General features: G+C 44.1%; 1 protein-coding gene across 2 annotated transcripts in view; it reads left to right on the forward strand.

Moving 5' to 3' along the window:
• Positions 1-14,123, forward strand: part of NOL4L (nucleolar protein 4 like) — a 181,338-nt gene that overhangs the window by 124,387 nt on the left and 42,828 nt on the right. The gene's annotated exons all lie outside the window — the stretch shown is intronic.

The following is a 14,123-nucleotide window of genomic DNA, read 5'->3' on the forward strand; positions in this document are numbered from 1 at the left end:
TCTTGCAACAACGACATAATAGCCTCAGTCAATCTTCAGTGGCAGTTCAGTAATTCTTGTCGTGCAGTAACAGCCACTCCATCATTATTTTATGTTGTTGTTATGTGCCTCCAAGTCGACTATGACTTATGGCGACCCTATGAATCAGTGACCTCCAAGAGCATCTGTCATGAACCACCCTGTTCAAATCTTGTAAGTTCAGGTCTGTGGCTTCCTTTATGGAATCAATACATCTCTTGTTTGGCCTTCCTCTTTTTCTACTTCCTTCTGTTTTTCCAAGCATTATTATCTTTTCTAATGAATCCTGTCTTCTCATTATGTGTCCAAAGTATGATAACCTCAGTTTCATCATTTTAGCTTCTAGTGACAGTTCTGGTTTACTTTGTTCTAACACCCAATTATTGGTCTTTTTTGCAGTCCATGGTATACGGAAAGCTCTTCTCCAACACCACATTTCAAACGAGTTGATTTTTCTCTTACTAACTTTTTTGACAGTCCAACTTTCACATCCATACATAGAGATCGGAAATACCATGGTCTGAATGATCCTGACTTTAGTGTTCAGTGATACCTCTTTACATTTGAGGACCTTTTCTAGTTCTCTCACAGCTGCCCTCCCCAGTCCTAGCCTTCTTCTGATTTCTTGACTATTGTCTCCATTGTGGTTAATGATTGTGCCAAGATATTGATAATCCTTGACAAGTTCAATGTCTCGTTATCAACTTTAAAGTTACATAAATCTTCTGTTGTCATTATTTTAGTCTTTTTGACGTTCAGCTGTAGTCCTGCTTTTGTGCTTTCTTCGTTAACTTTCATCAGCATTCGTTTAAAATCATTACTGGTTTCTGCTAGTAGTATGGTATCTTCTGCATATCTTAAATTATTGATATTTCTCCCTCCAATTTTCACACCTCCTTCATCTTGGTCCAATCCTGCTTTCCGTATGATATGTTCTGTGTACAGATTAAATAAACAGGGTGATAAAATACACCCCTGTCTTACACTCTTTCCGATAGGGAACCAATAGGTTTCTCCATATTCTGTCCTTACAGTAGACTCTTGTCCAGAGTATAGGTTGCGCATGAGGACAATCAGATGCTGTGGCACCCCCATTTCTTTTAAAGCATTCCCTAGCTTTTCATGATCTACACAGTCAAAGGCTTTGCTGTAATCTATAAAGCACAGGGTGATTTTCTTTTGAAATTCCTTGGTCCGTTCCATTATCCAACGTATGTTTGCAATATGATCTCTGGTACCTCTTCCCTTTCTAAATCCAGCTTGGACGTCTGGCATTTCTCGCTCCATATATGGCAAGAACCTTTGTTGTAGAATCTTGAGCATTACTTTATTTGCATGGGATATTAAGGCAACAGTTCAATAATTACTGCATTCCCTGGGATCCCCTTTCTTTGGAAGTAGGATGTATATGGAACACTTCCAGTCTGTGGGCCATTGTTTAGTTTTCCATATTTCTTGACAGATTTTAGTCAAAATTTGGACTGATTCAGTCTCAGTAGCTTGTAGCAACTCTATTGGTATGCCATCTATTCCTGGTGATTTGTTTCTTCCAAGTATTTTAAGAGCAGCTTTCACCTCACATTCTAAAATTTCTGGTTCTTCATCATATGGTTCCTCCGTGAATGAATCTGCCATCCTGGCATCTCTTTTATACAGTGTATTGCTTCCATCTTCCTTTTATTTCATCTCGGTCAGTCAGTGTGTTCCCCTGTTGATTATTCAACATCCCTACTCTTGGTTTAAATTTCCCTTTCATTTCTCTAATCGTTTGGAACAGGGTTCTTGCTCTACCCTTTTTGTTGTCCTCTTCTATTTCTATACAGTAACTATTGTAATAGTTCTCTTTGTCCCTACGTACTAGTCGCCGTATTGTTGCATTTAGGGTTCTGACTGTGTTTCTATTTCCTTTTCCTTTTGCTTTCCTTCTCTCTTTAACCATTTGAAGAGTCTCTTCAGACATCCATTAGGTCTTCCTCTCTTTTTAGCTAGAGGTATTGTCTTTTTGCATTCTTCTCTGATAACCTCTCTGACTTCATTCCATAGTTCTTCTGGTTCTCTGTCAACTAAGTTTAAAGCCTCAAATCTGTTCCTTATTTGATCTTTATATGCTTCTGGGATGTCATTTAAATTGTATTTTGGCATTATGATTGCTTAGTTGGTCTTCTTTAGCTTTACTGTGATTTTTGATACGATCAGTTCATGATCTGTACAGCAGTCTGTTCCTGGTCTTGTTTTTGCAGAAAGTATGGAACTTCTCCATCTTCTGCTACTAATTATATAAGCAATTTGATTCCTATATTGGCCATTTGGTGATGTCCATGTGTACAGTCGTCTTTTCGGTTGTTCAAAAAATGTGTTTGCAAGAAACAAATTATTGGCTTCACAGAATTCAATAAGTCTTTCTCCTGCTTCGTTTCTGTCTCCTAGGCCCCATTTCCCAACAATTCCTAATTCTTCTCTGTTATCTACTTTTGCATTCCAGTCCCCCATGATTATCAGCACATCTTGTTTTGGTGTGTGATCAATTTCTTCCTGCACTTCTGCGTAAAATCTCTCCAATTCCTCTTCTTCTGCATTTGCCGTCGGAGCATAGACTTGGATGATGGTTATGTTGATAGGTTTCCCATTTAATCTCATTGATATCACTCGCTCAGACCTTGCGTTGTAGCTCCTAATTGCTCTTGCTACATCACTTCTCACTATTAAAGCAATCCCATTTCTTCTTAATTTCTCATTTCCTGCATAAAATATTTTATAGTTGCCTGATTGGAAATGTCCCATTCCCATCCATTTTAGTTTGCTCACACCAAGTATTGTACTGTTGAGCGTTCCATTTCTTGCTTGACAATTTCTAACTTTCCCTGGTTCATGCTTCTCACATTCCATGTTCCTATTGTGTGCGTGGGACAACTCCGGACTCTCACATCTGTGCGCATCAGCCTCTGGGCTTCCTTTCGGCTTTGACCCAGCTGCGTCATTAGTCACAGCGCTACTCGTACTTGTCCTTTGTTCTTCCCCAGTAGCTCGGTGAGTGCCTTCTGACCTGGGGGTCTCATCTTCCAGCACTATCTCGTGTTGCATTTTGGACACTCTGTTCATACGGTTTTCGTGGTAAGAGATATTCAGAGGTGGTTTACCATTGCCTTCCTCTGCGTTTGGATGCATCTTAGTCTGGTGTCTCAGCTTTGACCATTCCGCCTTGGGTGCCCCTGCTAGCCTCTTGGTCTAGACTCCTGACGGCTTTGCTCTCAGCTTCTTCAGCACTCTCAACCCCCCTCACCACGTTAAGGTGTGCATCTGAAGAGGAGGCATTATTTTATAACCAGCATTAAATTCTTTTTTAAAAAATGGTTTTATTTACATGAAGGGGGTGAACTGGAGATTAAAATTCACTAAGAGAGGCAGGCACCCCAGCTATATACAGTATGGACTTCCCAGTCTTTCTTCTGCTGAATTAAAATTTGGTCTACATATGCAGTAGAATGATGCTGTGGTCAGAGCGGACTGTGCTACTTTAGGCTGCAAATGAGGGGTTGCCTTATGTGTAAAAAACTAGCACACAACAGAGGGAGCATTAAATGCAGGGGAACATTAAAAACAGTGTTTCCTGTCTGTACACTGAAATGGTGCAGTCCACTCCACCAACTCAGTTGTTACTTCATTCTTCCCTTTATGTAGAGAGGCTAAAGACAAGTCATTGTGTAAACTAGGGAATGACAGCTGGGTGTGACCTTGAAGCTCATGGCTCACTATAGCTCAGTATCGGGATATGTTTAGAGCCAGTGTGGCGTAGTGGTTAAGGTGTTGGACTACGACCTGGGAGACCAGGGTTTGAATCCCCACACAGCCATGGAGCTCACTGGGTGACCTTGGGCCAGTCACTGCCTCTCAGCCTCAGAAGGAGGCAATGGTAAACTACCTCTGAATACCATTTACCATGAAAACCCTATTCGTAGGGTCACCATAAGTCGGAATCGACTTGAAGGCAGTACACAGTTGGAAAATATAAATATATGAGATAGTTTCATTTGTTAGGAAAATAAAAAAAAGAGCCAGGGTGTGGGTGTTGTATGGATTTTGTTGCATTGCCCTCTCGCGCTATTTTGGCTGTAGGGGGGGGGAGTCAGATTTTTCTTGCCCCTAAATTTTTATGGAGAATAGAACTAGCCCACAAGACCACATAAGACTGGCCATCCCTGATGTAGACAGTAGCAGGATTCTTATTTCTTGCGTGTGAAACCAATGCTTCTTGAGAGAAAGTAAAACAAAGTGATTGCACGTCCAAGTGGCACCATAGCCCAGGGGTGGAGCACATGACTTATGTGCGGAATCCCCCTGGTTCAGCCCCTGGCTTTTTTAGATGCAGGACCTCATGTAGCAGGGCTGGGAAAGATCTGCTATCTTGAAGAGCTCCTTCCAGTCAGCATAGGCAATGGAAGGCTTGGTGGACTAATGGTCTGACTTGGGAAAAGGCACTTCCTTATAGATGATGAACGTGTGGAAAGAGCTAGCGAGACGACTTTCGACACAGAGGGACAAGCTGGGCAATATATTCACCACACTTCTTTTGGGGGGGGGAATGGAAGCTGTGGGGGCACCTTATTTGGATTGGGGCTTCCTTATTTGGATTAGGGTACAGCTCACAGGAAGGGGGTTTAATCTTTCTCCTATACCATTTTCCCACTAAAAAATTGCCCACCTCAGAAAGATGCCAGGAGAATCACACAGTCATATCATCTAGTCTCAATGTGCACGCACCTTGAAATCTGTAAGCACCTTGAAAACAATGCAGTGATTACTAAAAGCCAACATGGATTTATGAAGAACAAATCCTGCCAAACTAATCTCACCTCATTTTTTGATAGGGTAACCTCCCTTGTAGACTGTGGGAATTCTGTGGACATAATATATCTTGACTTCAGCAAAGCTTTTGACAAAGTGCCCCATGATATTCTGATTAGGAAGCTAGCTAAATGTGGGCTGGATGGAACAACTATCAGGTGGATCCACAGCTGGCTCCAGAATCATACTCAAAGAGTGCTTATCAATGGTTCCTTCTCAAACTGGACAGAAATAACAAGTGGGGCACCACAGGGCTTTGTCCTGGGCCCAGTGCTCCTCAACATTTTAATTAACGACTTGGATGAGGAGGTACACAGCATGCTTATCAAATTTGCAGATGATACAAAATTGGGAGGCATAGCTAATACCGTGGAAGATAGAAACAAAATTCAAAGGGACCTTGATAGGCTGGAGCATTGGGCTGAAAACAGAATGGAATTCAACAGGGATAAATGCAAAGTTCTACACTTAGGAAAAATAAACTAAATGCACAGTTATAAGATGGGAGATACATGGCTCAGCAATACGACATGCGAGAAGGATCTTGGAATTGTCATTGATCACAAGCTGAATATGAGCCAACAGTGTGATGTGGCTGCAAAAAGGGCAAATGCTATATTAGGCTGCATTAACAGAAGTATACCTTCCAAATCGTATGAAGTATTACTTCCCCTCTATTCAGCACTGGTTAGGCCTCATCTTGAATACTGCGTCCAGTTCTGGTCTGTGCACTTCAAGAAGGATGCAGAGAAACTGGAACAGGTTCAGAGGAGGGCAACAAGGATGGTCAGGGGACTGGAAACAAAGTCCTATGAGGAGAGACTGAAAGAACTGGGCATGTTTAGCCTGGAGAAGACTGAGGGGAGATATGATAGCACTCTTCAAGTACATGAAAGGTTGTCACACATAGGAGGGCTGGGATCTCTTCTCGATCATCCCAGAGTGCAGGACACGGAATAATAGGCTCAAGTTACAGGAAGCCAGATTTTGACTGAACATCAGAAAAAACTTCCTAACTGTTAGAGCCATACAACAATGGAACCAATTACCTAGAGAGGTAGTGGGCTCTCTGACACTGGAGGCCTTCAAGAGGCAGCTGGACAGCCATCTGTCGGGAATGCTTTGATTTGGATTCCTGCATTGCGCAGGGGGTTGGACTTGATGGCCTTATAGGCCCCTTCTGACTCTACTATTCTATGATTCTATGCACAAATATTCCAGATAGAATAAGGACCTGATAGGTAGCTGTCTAAATTTGATAGGTTTCAGGATCTTGTAGGGGTTATCCAAGCAAATGAGAAAGGGGACACATCTTGAGGTCTAGTTAACAGGCCTTGAGATTTAAAAATGTGACTTTTAAAAATTCACTTTCTGAGCAAATGGAACATTTTTCACAGTAATGTTTCTTTTGTTGCCACGAGGGCTAGGAACTTGGTCTTAAAACAAAAAATCCTGCTCCTCTGCCCTATTGGCAGTTGCTTGTCTGAGTAAAAAATGTCGTGGAAGAATCCATGCTGAGTTCTCTCCCCTCCATCTTCACCTTGTTGTAAGTACAAATTAAATAAGTAAGTAAGTAAGTAAGTAAGTAAGTACAAGTGGAAGGGATGAGTGGCAGTTTTCCACAGGTGGAATCTGGTGGGTGCTTGTGCCTCGGCCATACTTGTGACTTCCCAGCCATCCTGGCAGCAGTCAGGACAGAACAACACCTGTGGGTCCTGAGCATGGCTAATTCTGCTGTGGGCCATTCCTCTAACCTGTGTAGGTGCTGAGACGGGGGACCAATTCCTGGAAGGCTCCTGCCATGCAAGGCTTGCTGCTGGTTGTGGCTTGAAGGGTTTGCAGGAGGGAAGTGAGTTAGTGGAGGGGGGTTAATCTCACTGGGGAGGGGAGTGCAGGTAATTAAGAAGGGTCAAAGGTGAGCTGTGTGGGATGCATGGGAGGAGGCCAGCTGGGAAGGGGAGGTGTGGCGTTAACCCAGCAGAACTTGTTAGCTTTTGCGAGTAAATAAGGGGGAGGAAGTCGAGGAGTTTGGGTCAAAGTTCATCTCCATGGCATTTGGATTGACTCTTGTTCTGGTTTCCTGGAGAGTTTGAATCCTTCATTGTCCCCAGAGGCCTCTGCACAGAGGCAGCTGGAGGAGCCTGAGAGAAATTGCCTGGTCCCGGAGAGCACCGAGATCTTGTGCTGCTCTGAGACAGAGGTGGGGTAGCAAGAAAAACCTCCCTATGTTTAAAGCAAGAAAGGGCTATTGTCTAGCACGCTCCCTGGCAGGGCCCATGGCAGCAGGGCCTTGTGGCTTTCTCCCTCCCCACACACACTGAGACTTCTGCAGAGTCTGCACCTTTGACAAAAGACGGGCAGGGTCTTAATGTGCCCCACACATTGGGAAACTTTCAAGCACACTTCATCTTTTTGTTTCGTATGTCATCTGGAAAATTGCTATTTGGCAGTGGATAAATTGATAAACAAAGGAGATAGACAAGTAACAGAAGCAGCAGGGAGCTCTCAGCTTAGGATAGGCCTACACAGTTTGTGAGCCACAATGCCGAACCGTACAGTCCACCACGATGGTCTGTGTGATGCTCAACTGCCTCCCCTGTCACATTGTGGAGGTTGACAGGTCCATGCGAAAGGAAAGTCATGTAGCAATCCTTGAGCAACATGCGTGCAAAGCCTTCCTCTTGTCTCCTCTGTTCTCTAAGCACTCACTCTAGTTCCTCCTTCCTGCCTTATACTCAGCCATGCTATTGGTCCATCTGGCTCAGTATCGTCTGTGCTGACTGGCAGCAGCTCTCTGGCTTTTCAGTTAGGGATCTGTCCGAGTCCTACCTGGCGATTGTACCAACGGCCTCCTTTTCACCCACTCCAGTTCCTAGGCACATTGCTGTGGCTGTGATGGAACAGATAAAAGGGCTAGTCATAGACATTTTGCCTTTCCAAATGATCTGAGAGTTGTGCTCTGGCATCCTCTGAGACGCTGCAATCCTGAGTAGCACTTTTGGGATAGCACATTGTTGCTACCTTAAGCACAATACTGCCTTAAGCAACTGCTTAGATTGCTGTCATGGTCCAGCTGACCCTGAAGGGAGGAAAGCATGCAGTCTTTAATGCACTTGATGGCTTGTCTTTAACTGAGCCCTTGAGTAGTTTTGGACACATAGAGGAGAATCCCATGGCCAGCTGGCCTCAGTCTTGGGTTGTGCAAGGAACTGTTTTTAAAATGATTGCTGGAGGAAAGTCGACAGGAGCTGAGGAGTGTTTGGGATAAATCATCCTCGTGGAGGATCATTCAAACAGCGGAGGGGTAGAACTAGGCATTGAAAGTGCAGGGGTGCACGATAGCATTTCAGAGGCTAAAGCATCGTAGGAGAAAACACACAAGCCAAAGGCACTTGGAGAAGGACATGCCATGCAAGTGTGTATATATATGCTAACGCTAGAAGCAGAGCTGGCCTTAGAGCTGGCGAGTTGCCCCGGGATGCTGAGCTGAGCTCAGTGGACATGTTTTTTTTAATATACTGTCTGCAGTGAGCTAGGATGGCAAAAAGCAAGTGTCTGTAATTCCCCCCCCCCCCAAGGTTCCCTCCTCCGGGTGTCTCAGAGGATGGCAACAAGGGAGAGGGTCTTCTCAGTGGTGGCCCCCCAATTACGAAATGATTTCCTTGACGAGGTGTGCCTGGCGCCAACACTGTTATCTTTTCAGCGCCAGGTGAAGACTTTCCTCTTCTCCCAGGCATTTTAGCATGTGTTTTTGCCCTGATTTTGCCACATTGCTCACCAGAATTCTTGGTATTTCGTTTAAAGTTTTCATAAAAAGAGGAAATGGTATATTAGAGTGTAAGATGACACTAGGGATAGGATCTGTTGGCTGGTGCTGGTTCAAAAGCATTCATGTGACAAAACAGGCCAGTGTCGATTCGAGTTCCTTCTTTGTCCACTGGCCGCTGCTTTTACTGATCCATTTTTCCCCTCGAAAAAAATATTGATGTTTTGAAAGGAAATGGTGCTAAAATTATCATTGCTGATATTTTAGAGGTGGATTTTTTTTTAAAAAAAATTTTTTTCGTAAACAGCCATAAAAAATTACTACATAAAAATCTGATCCACAATGATAAAAGAATAAGTGAATTAATAGAATATTTGGTACCAGTCCAAATTGGGCGGAATTTTAGCACATCCTTAGATGACTCTGAATCTCAACATGTAATGTGACATAATGGGACCCCTCCCCAGCCACGATGAAGTAAATATTTTACATAGTTGTGTATGAAACAGAATAGATGCTAATTTGAGGCTGTAAAATGTATCCTTAGGAGGCTGGAAGGGAGGGGCCTGCTTATTATCTAGGCCTGCAGCCCAACTGTCAGGGAGTCTAAGCCAATCATGGTAACGTAAAATCATTCTTTACCTCTGGGCAGCAATAGAAATAAAATTTGTGAGGCAGGCTTATGATTGGCCCGGGCCAAGGTACCCTCGGTTACAGAGTTTCTTGTAATGAGAGAAGGAACAGGAAAGGCTGTAAGGAGGGATTCTGTGACAGAGCAGGCAGCCTGTTCTTGTCACAGAAAGAATTACAGGCCTGCTGGGGAAAGACTTCAAGGAGTGAGTGAGGCAAGGTGCCTCTGAAGAGTAATTTTCTGTGGCAGTTACCACAGAGAGAAGCGTAGGAGTGGTGTGAGGCCAGGGAGGACTCCTTCCTGAGTGAGAAGTGAAGAAGGCTAGCAGCAGGCCAGAACCAGAACTGAGCCCCAGGAAGCAGAAAGAAGCTCTGCCAGAAGGCTTTTGGCGTTTGGAGGCGATAGGAGAAGCACAACCCGATCCCTGTTCCCTTAACCCCATGTAAGGAAAAATGAAGCACCACTTTCATTCTGCTTGATCCAAGCGCAAGGAGGGGCTGCAGGTGATAATTCTCACGTGTAGTCCGTGCATGCAGTAATTCTCACATGTGGCTGCCAGCTTTATACACACAGGCATGGGTCCTTGTCAGGAGCAGCAGCAGCAGCAGGCCCCCAACATCACACCTACACCGGACCCCAGAAACCTTCTGGGTGGCCCTGCAAAGCTGACCATTGGGGAAGGGGATTCCGGCCCTGGCTAGAAGCCTCTGAGCCAAGATGAAGCTGGAATGGTCAGGAATAATGGAAGCTGTGATCCAGCAACTTTTGGGGACCCAAAGGTTGGGAAAGGCTCCTCTATAAGGACAGGGAAGGACATAGTGGAGGTGATGTCGCTCTGTGCCTCAGAGTACATTGAATCCAGAGAGCCAGAAGTCCTGAAAGGGGCAGATTCCTCTGCAGAATCATTGGGGGTGGTGATACTGAGTCCCATGAGTAAGGCTGTGAACACTCTAGACACCTACCAAAAAGAGTCTCCATTGGCTACACTTGGAGGGGGAATGGGTTGATCTGCCAATCAGTTGTAAAATCTGTTTGGAACAAGTTTTATGTGGCACCTGTAAGAGTGCCAGTTCTGCAGAACAGCAGTTCAGTGAGGTGGCAGATATTTTGCATGCACAGGGACTCGGGGAGTGAACATGGGCTCTCCATTTCAAAGGATTTTGTGGGTGGCGGGCAGGAGAGTCACTGCTAGAGTGGTATGAGTTGGGCCATTGGTTCATCTAGCCCAGTCTTCTCCAAATGGTGCCCTCCAGGTATTTTGGAAAGCAGCTCCAATCCAGCTGGAGGGTACCAAGTCAGGGAAGCATCTAATCCAGTGGGTCTGTGACCTGCAGTGTTGCAGCTGATTTCCAAAGCAGTATGGCAACCTTGTCTGCCTAGTCCAGGTCTCATTCCTGGGAACTCTTCTTGGTTTTCCCACGTACATCAAATCAGTCAATCATATATATTTATATACAACATTTGCACAATAAAATTGCTCTCAAGTTGGTTTATGGCAAACTGAGTAACAGCAATTGTAAACAGCAATTCAGCATTTCAGATAAATTTAATAATAAATCATTTCATGATTACCATTAACACATTCACTGAATAAAAATATGTCAACAAAAAGGAGTAACTGGAGTAGTCACAATAAAGCACTAGATGATAGATAACTAACTGTCAAACAATTAAAGCATGATTAAATTCAATAAATTCAATCGCCTACCATTACTATAAGGAAATAAATAGCTGAAAACAGCCTTCACAGACATCTGAAGGTGCAGTGCGGATGTACAATATAAAATCCTGGGGAGATTTCTTCCATGTCAATCAACTTCGCTAGAAGCAGAATTCGGAATAAAAATAAATTCCTGAAGTACCTTCTTCTCATCCCCGCCCATCATACTGAAAAAGGGTTGGGTTCTTGTATGTCCTCCACCAACTCTACGCAAAAGGAAAGAATCTTAACACACTACCATGAAAAATTGCCTGCCTCTCATACAGAAACCGTTCAGCCCACAGTTCCCTTCTGGGACACCTTTTACGCTTCATCTCCCCTCCTCTCATCAGGCTGAAGAGAAATACCACCTCGCATTCAGAAATCAAGCAGACCTTGCTCTTGGGACAACCTCCAAAGGGGAGACACCAAAAGGCAAAGTTCTCTTTGGCGCTGCTCACAACCATCTAGTTTAAATACTTAGTTTAACACAGTTTGGAATGTTGGGGGTGGAGTATTCTCAGTGGGCTCGATGGTTCACAGCTGGCTCTCTTCGCTACACTCTTCTGCAGTAAGGCACTGAGAGCTGGAAAAGGGAGAAAGATGGCCTGTGTGTGTGTGAGTGTGAGTGTGTGTGTGTGTGTGAGAGAGAGAGAGAGAGAGAAAAGATTGGATTATCAAAGTAAAAAGAGCCTGTCTTAGATCAGATCTAGGGCACATCTCATGAAGGCAACAGCCCTCCACTATGGCTTGTTCTCAGCACCTTGTGTTCAGAGGTGTAGGCTGCCTCTGGATGTGGAGGTTCTCCTTGAAGTGCTAGAGCACCTGCAAAACGAGACAGACCTGGGCAGAGAGAGAAAATAACAAAAGATGTATGCTGCAATTATAGAGCTATAGCCAGCTAAGTTCTACTCAGAGTAGACCCACTGAAATTAATGAACCTAAGTTAGTCATGTCATAAGAACATAAGAATCGTAGAATAGTAGAGTAGGAAGGGGCCTACAAGGCCATCAAGTCCAACCCCCTGCTCAATGCAGGAATCCAAATCAAAGCATTCCCCACAGATGGCTGTCCAGCTGCCTCTTGAAGGCCTCCAGTGTTGGAGAGCCCACTACCTCTCTAGGTAATTGGTTCCATTGTTGTATGGCTCTAACAGTTAGAAGGTTTTTCCTGATGTTCGGCCAAAATCTGGCTTCCTGTAACTTGAGCCCATTATTCCATGTCCTGCACTCTGGGATGATTGAGAAGATATCCTGGCCCTCCTCCGTGTGACAACCTTTCAAGTACTTCAAGAGTGCTATCATATCTCTTCATAGTCTCTCTCCAGGCTAAACATGCCCAGCTCTCAGTCTCTCCTCATAGGGCTTTGTTTCCAGTCCCCCGATCAACCTTGTTGCCCTCCTCTGAACCTGTTCCAGTTTCTCTGCATCCTTCTTGAAGTGCACAGACCAGAACTGGACGCAGCACTCTAGATGAGGCCTAACCAGTGCTGAATAGAGGGGAAATAATACTTCATGCGATTTGGAAACTATGCTTCTGTTAATGCAGCCTAATGAAGCATTTTCCTTTCTTGCAGCCACATTGTACTGTTGGCTCATATTCAGCTTGTGATCAATGACAATTCCAGGATCCTTCTCACATGTCGAATGGTTGAGCCAAGTATCCTCCATCTTATAACTGTGCATTTGGCTTCTTTTTCTAAGTGTAGAACTTTACATTTATCCCTGCTGAATTTCATTCTATTGTTTTCAGCCCAATGCTCCAGCCTATCAAGGTCCCTTTGAATTTTGTTTCTGTCTTCCATGATATTAGCTGTACCCCCCAATTTTGTATCATCTGCAAATTTGATAAGCATGCTTTATATCTCCTCATCCAAGTTGTTAATAAAAATGTTGAAGAGCACTGAGCCCAGGACCGAACCCTGTGGTACCCCACTCGTTACTTCCGCCCAGTTTGAGAAGGAACCATTGATAAGCATTCTTTGAGTATGATTCTGGAGCCAACTGTGGATCCACCTCATAGTTCTTCCATCCAGCCCACATTTAGCTAGCTTGCTAATCAGAATATCATGGGGCACTTTGTCAAAAGCTTTGCTGAAGTGAAGATATATTATGTCCACAGCATTCCCACAGTCTACAAGTGCAGTTACCCAATCAAAAGATGAGATGAGATTAGTTTGGCAGGATTTGTTCTTCATAAATCCATGTTGGCTTTTTGTAATCACTGCATTGTTTTCAAGGTGTTTACAGATTGACTGCTTTATAATCTGCCCCAGAGTTTTTCCAGGGATTGATGTTAAGCTGACTGGTCTGTAGTTCCCTGGTTTCTCCTTTTTGCCCTTTTTGAAGATAGGAACAACATTAGCTCTCTTCCAGTCATCCGGCACTTCACCAGTCCTCTATGATTTCGCAAAGTAGACAGCAGTTCTGAGAGTTCTTCAGCCAGTTCCTTCAATACTCTAGGATGCAGTTTATCGGGCCCTGCCAATTTGAACTCGTTCAAAGCGATTAGGTATTCCTTGACCATTTGTCTATCAATCTCAAGCTCCAATCCTGCACCTTCCACTTCATGTTTCCCGGGAGGGTCATAGACCCTCTTTCTGGAGAAGACTGAGCCAAAGTAGGAATTGAGCACTTCGGCCTTTTCTTTGTCATCTGTTATCATTTTGCCATCCTTATTGAGTAACTGCCACCGTTTCTTTTCTCTGTCTTTTACTATGGACGTACCTGAAGAAAGCTCTTTTTTTGCTTTTAGCATCTCTCGCTAACCTCAGCTCATTCTCAGCTTTAGCCTTCCTGATGCTATCCCTGCAATTCCGTGATACCTGCCTGTACTCTTCCTTTGTGGCCTGGCCTTCCTTCCACTTCCTGTATGTGTCCTTTTTTGTTTTCAGGTCATCTCTAAGCTTTTTGTGAAGCCACATTGGCTTCTTCTGTTGTTTCCCCCCTTTTTTCCTTGTTGGAATTGCTTGCAATTGCGGTTTTACAATTTCCTTTTTTAGAAATTCTTTAGAAAGAGCCCTGCTGAATCAGGCTGAAGGCCCATCTAGTCCAGTAGCCTGTTTTCACAGTGGCAAACAAGATGGCTACAGGAGGCCCACACATAGGAGCTAAGCACCACAGCAATCTCCCCTTCTGCAGTTTACAGCAGAAGCATACTGTCTGCAT

Source organism: Rhineura floridana, chromosome 6 (genome assembly GCF_030035675.1).
Source record: "Rhineura floridana isolate rRhiFlo1 chromosome 6, rRhiFlo1.hap2, whole genome shotgun sequence".
Lineage (NCBI taxonomy): Eukaryota > Metazoa > Chordata > Lepidosauria > Squamata > Rhineuridae > Rhineura > Rhineura floridana.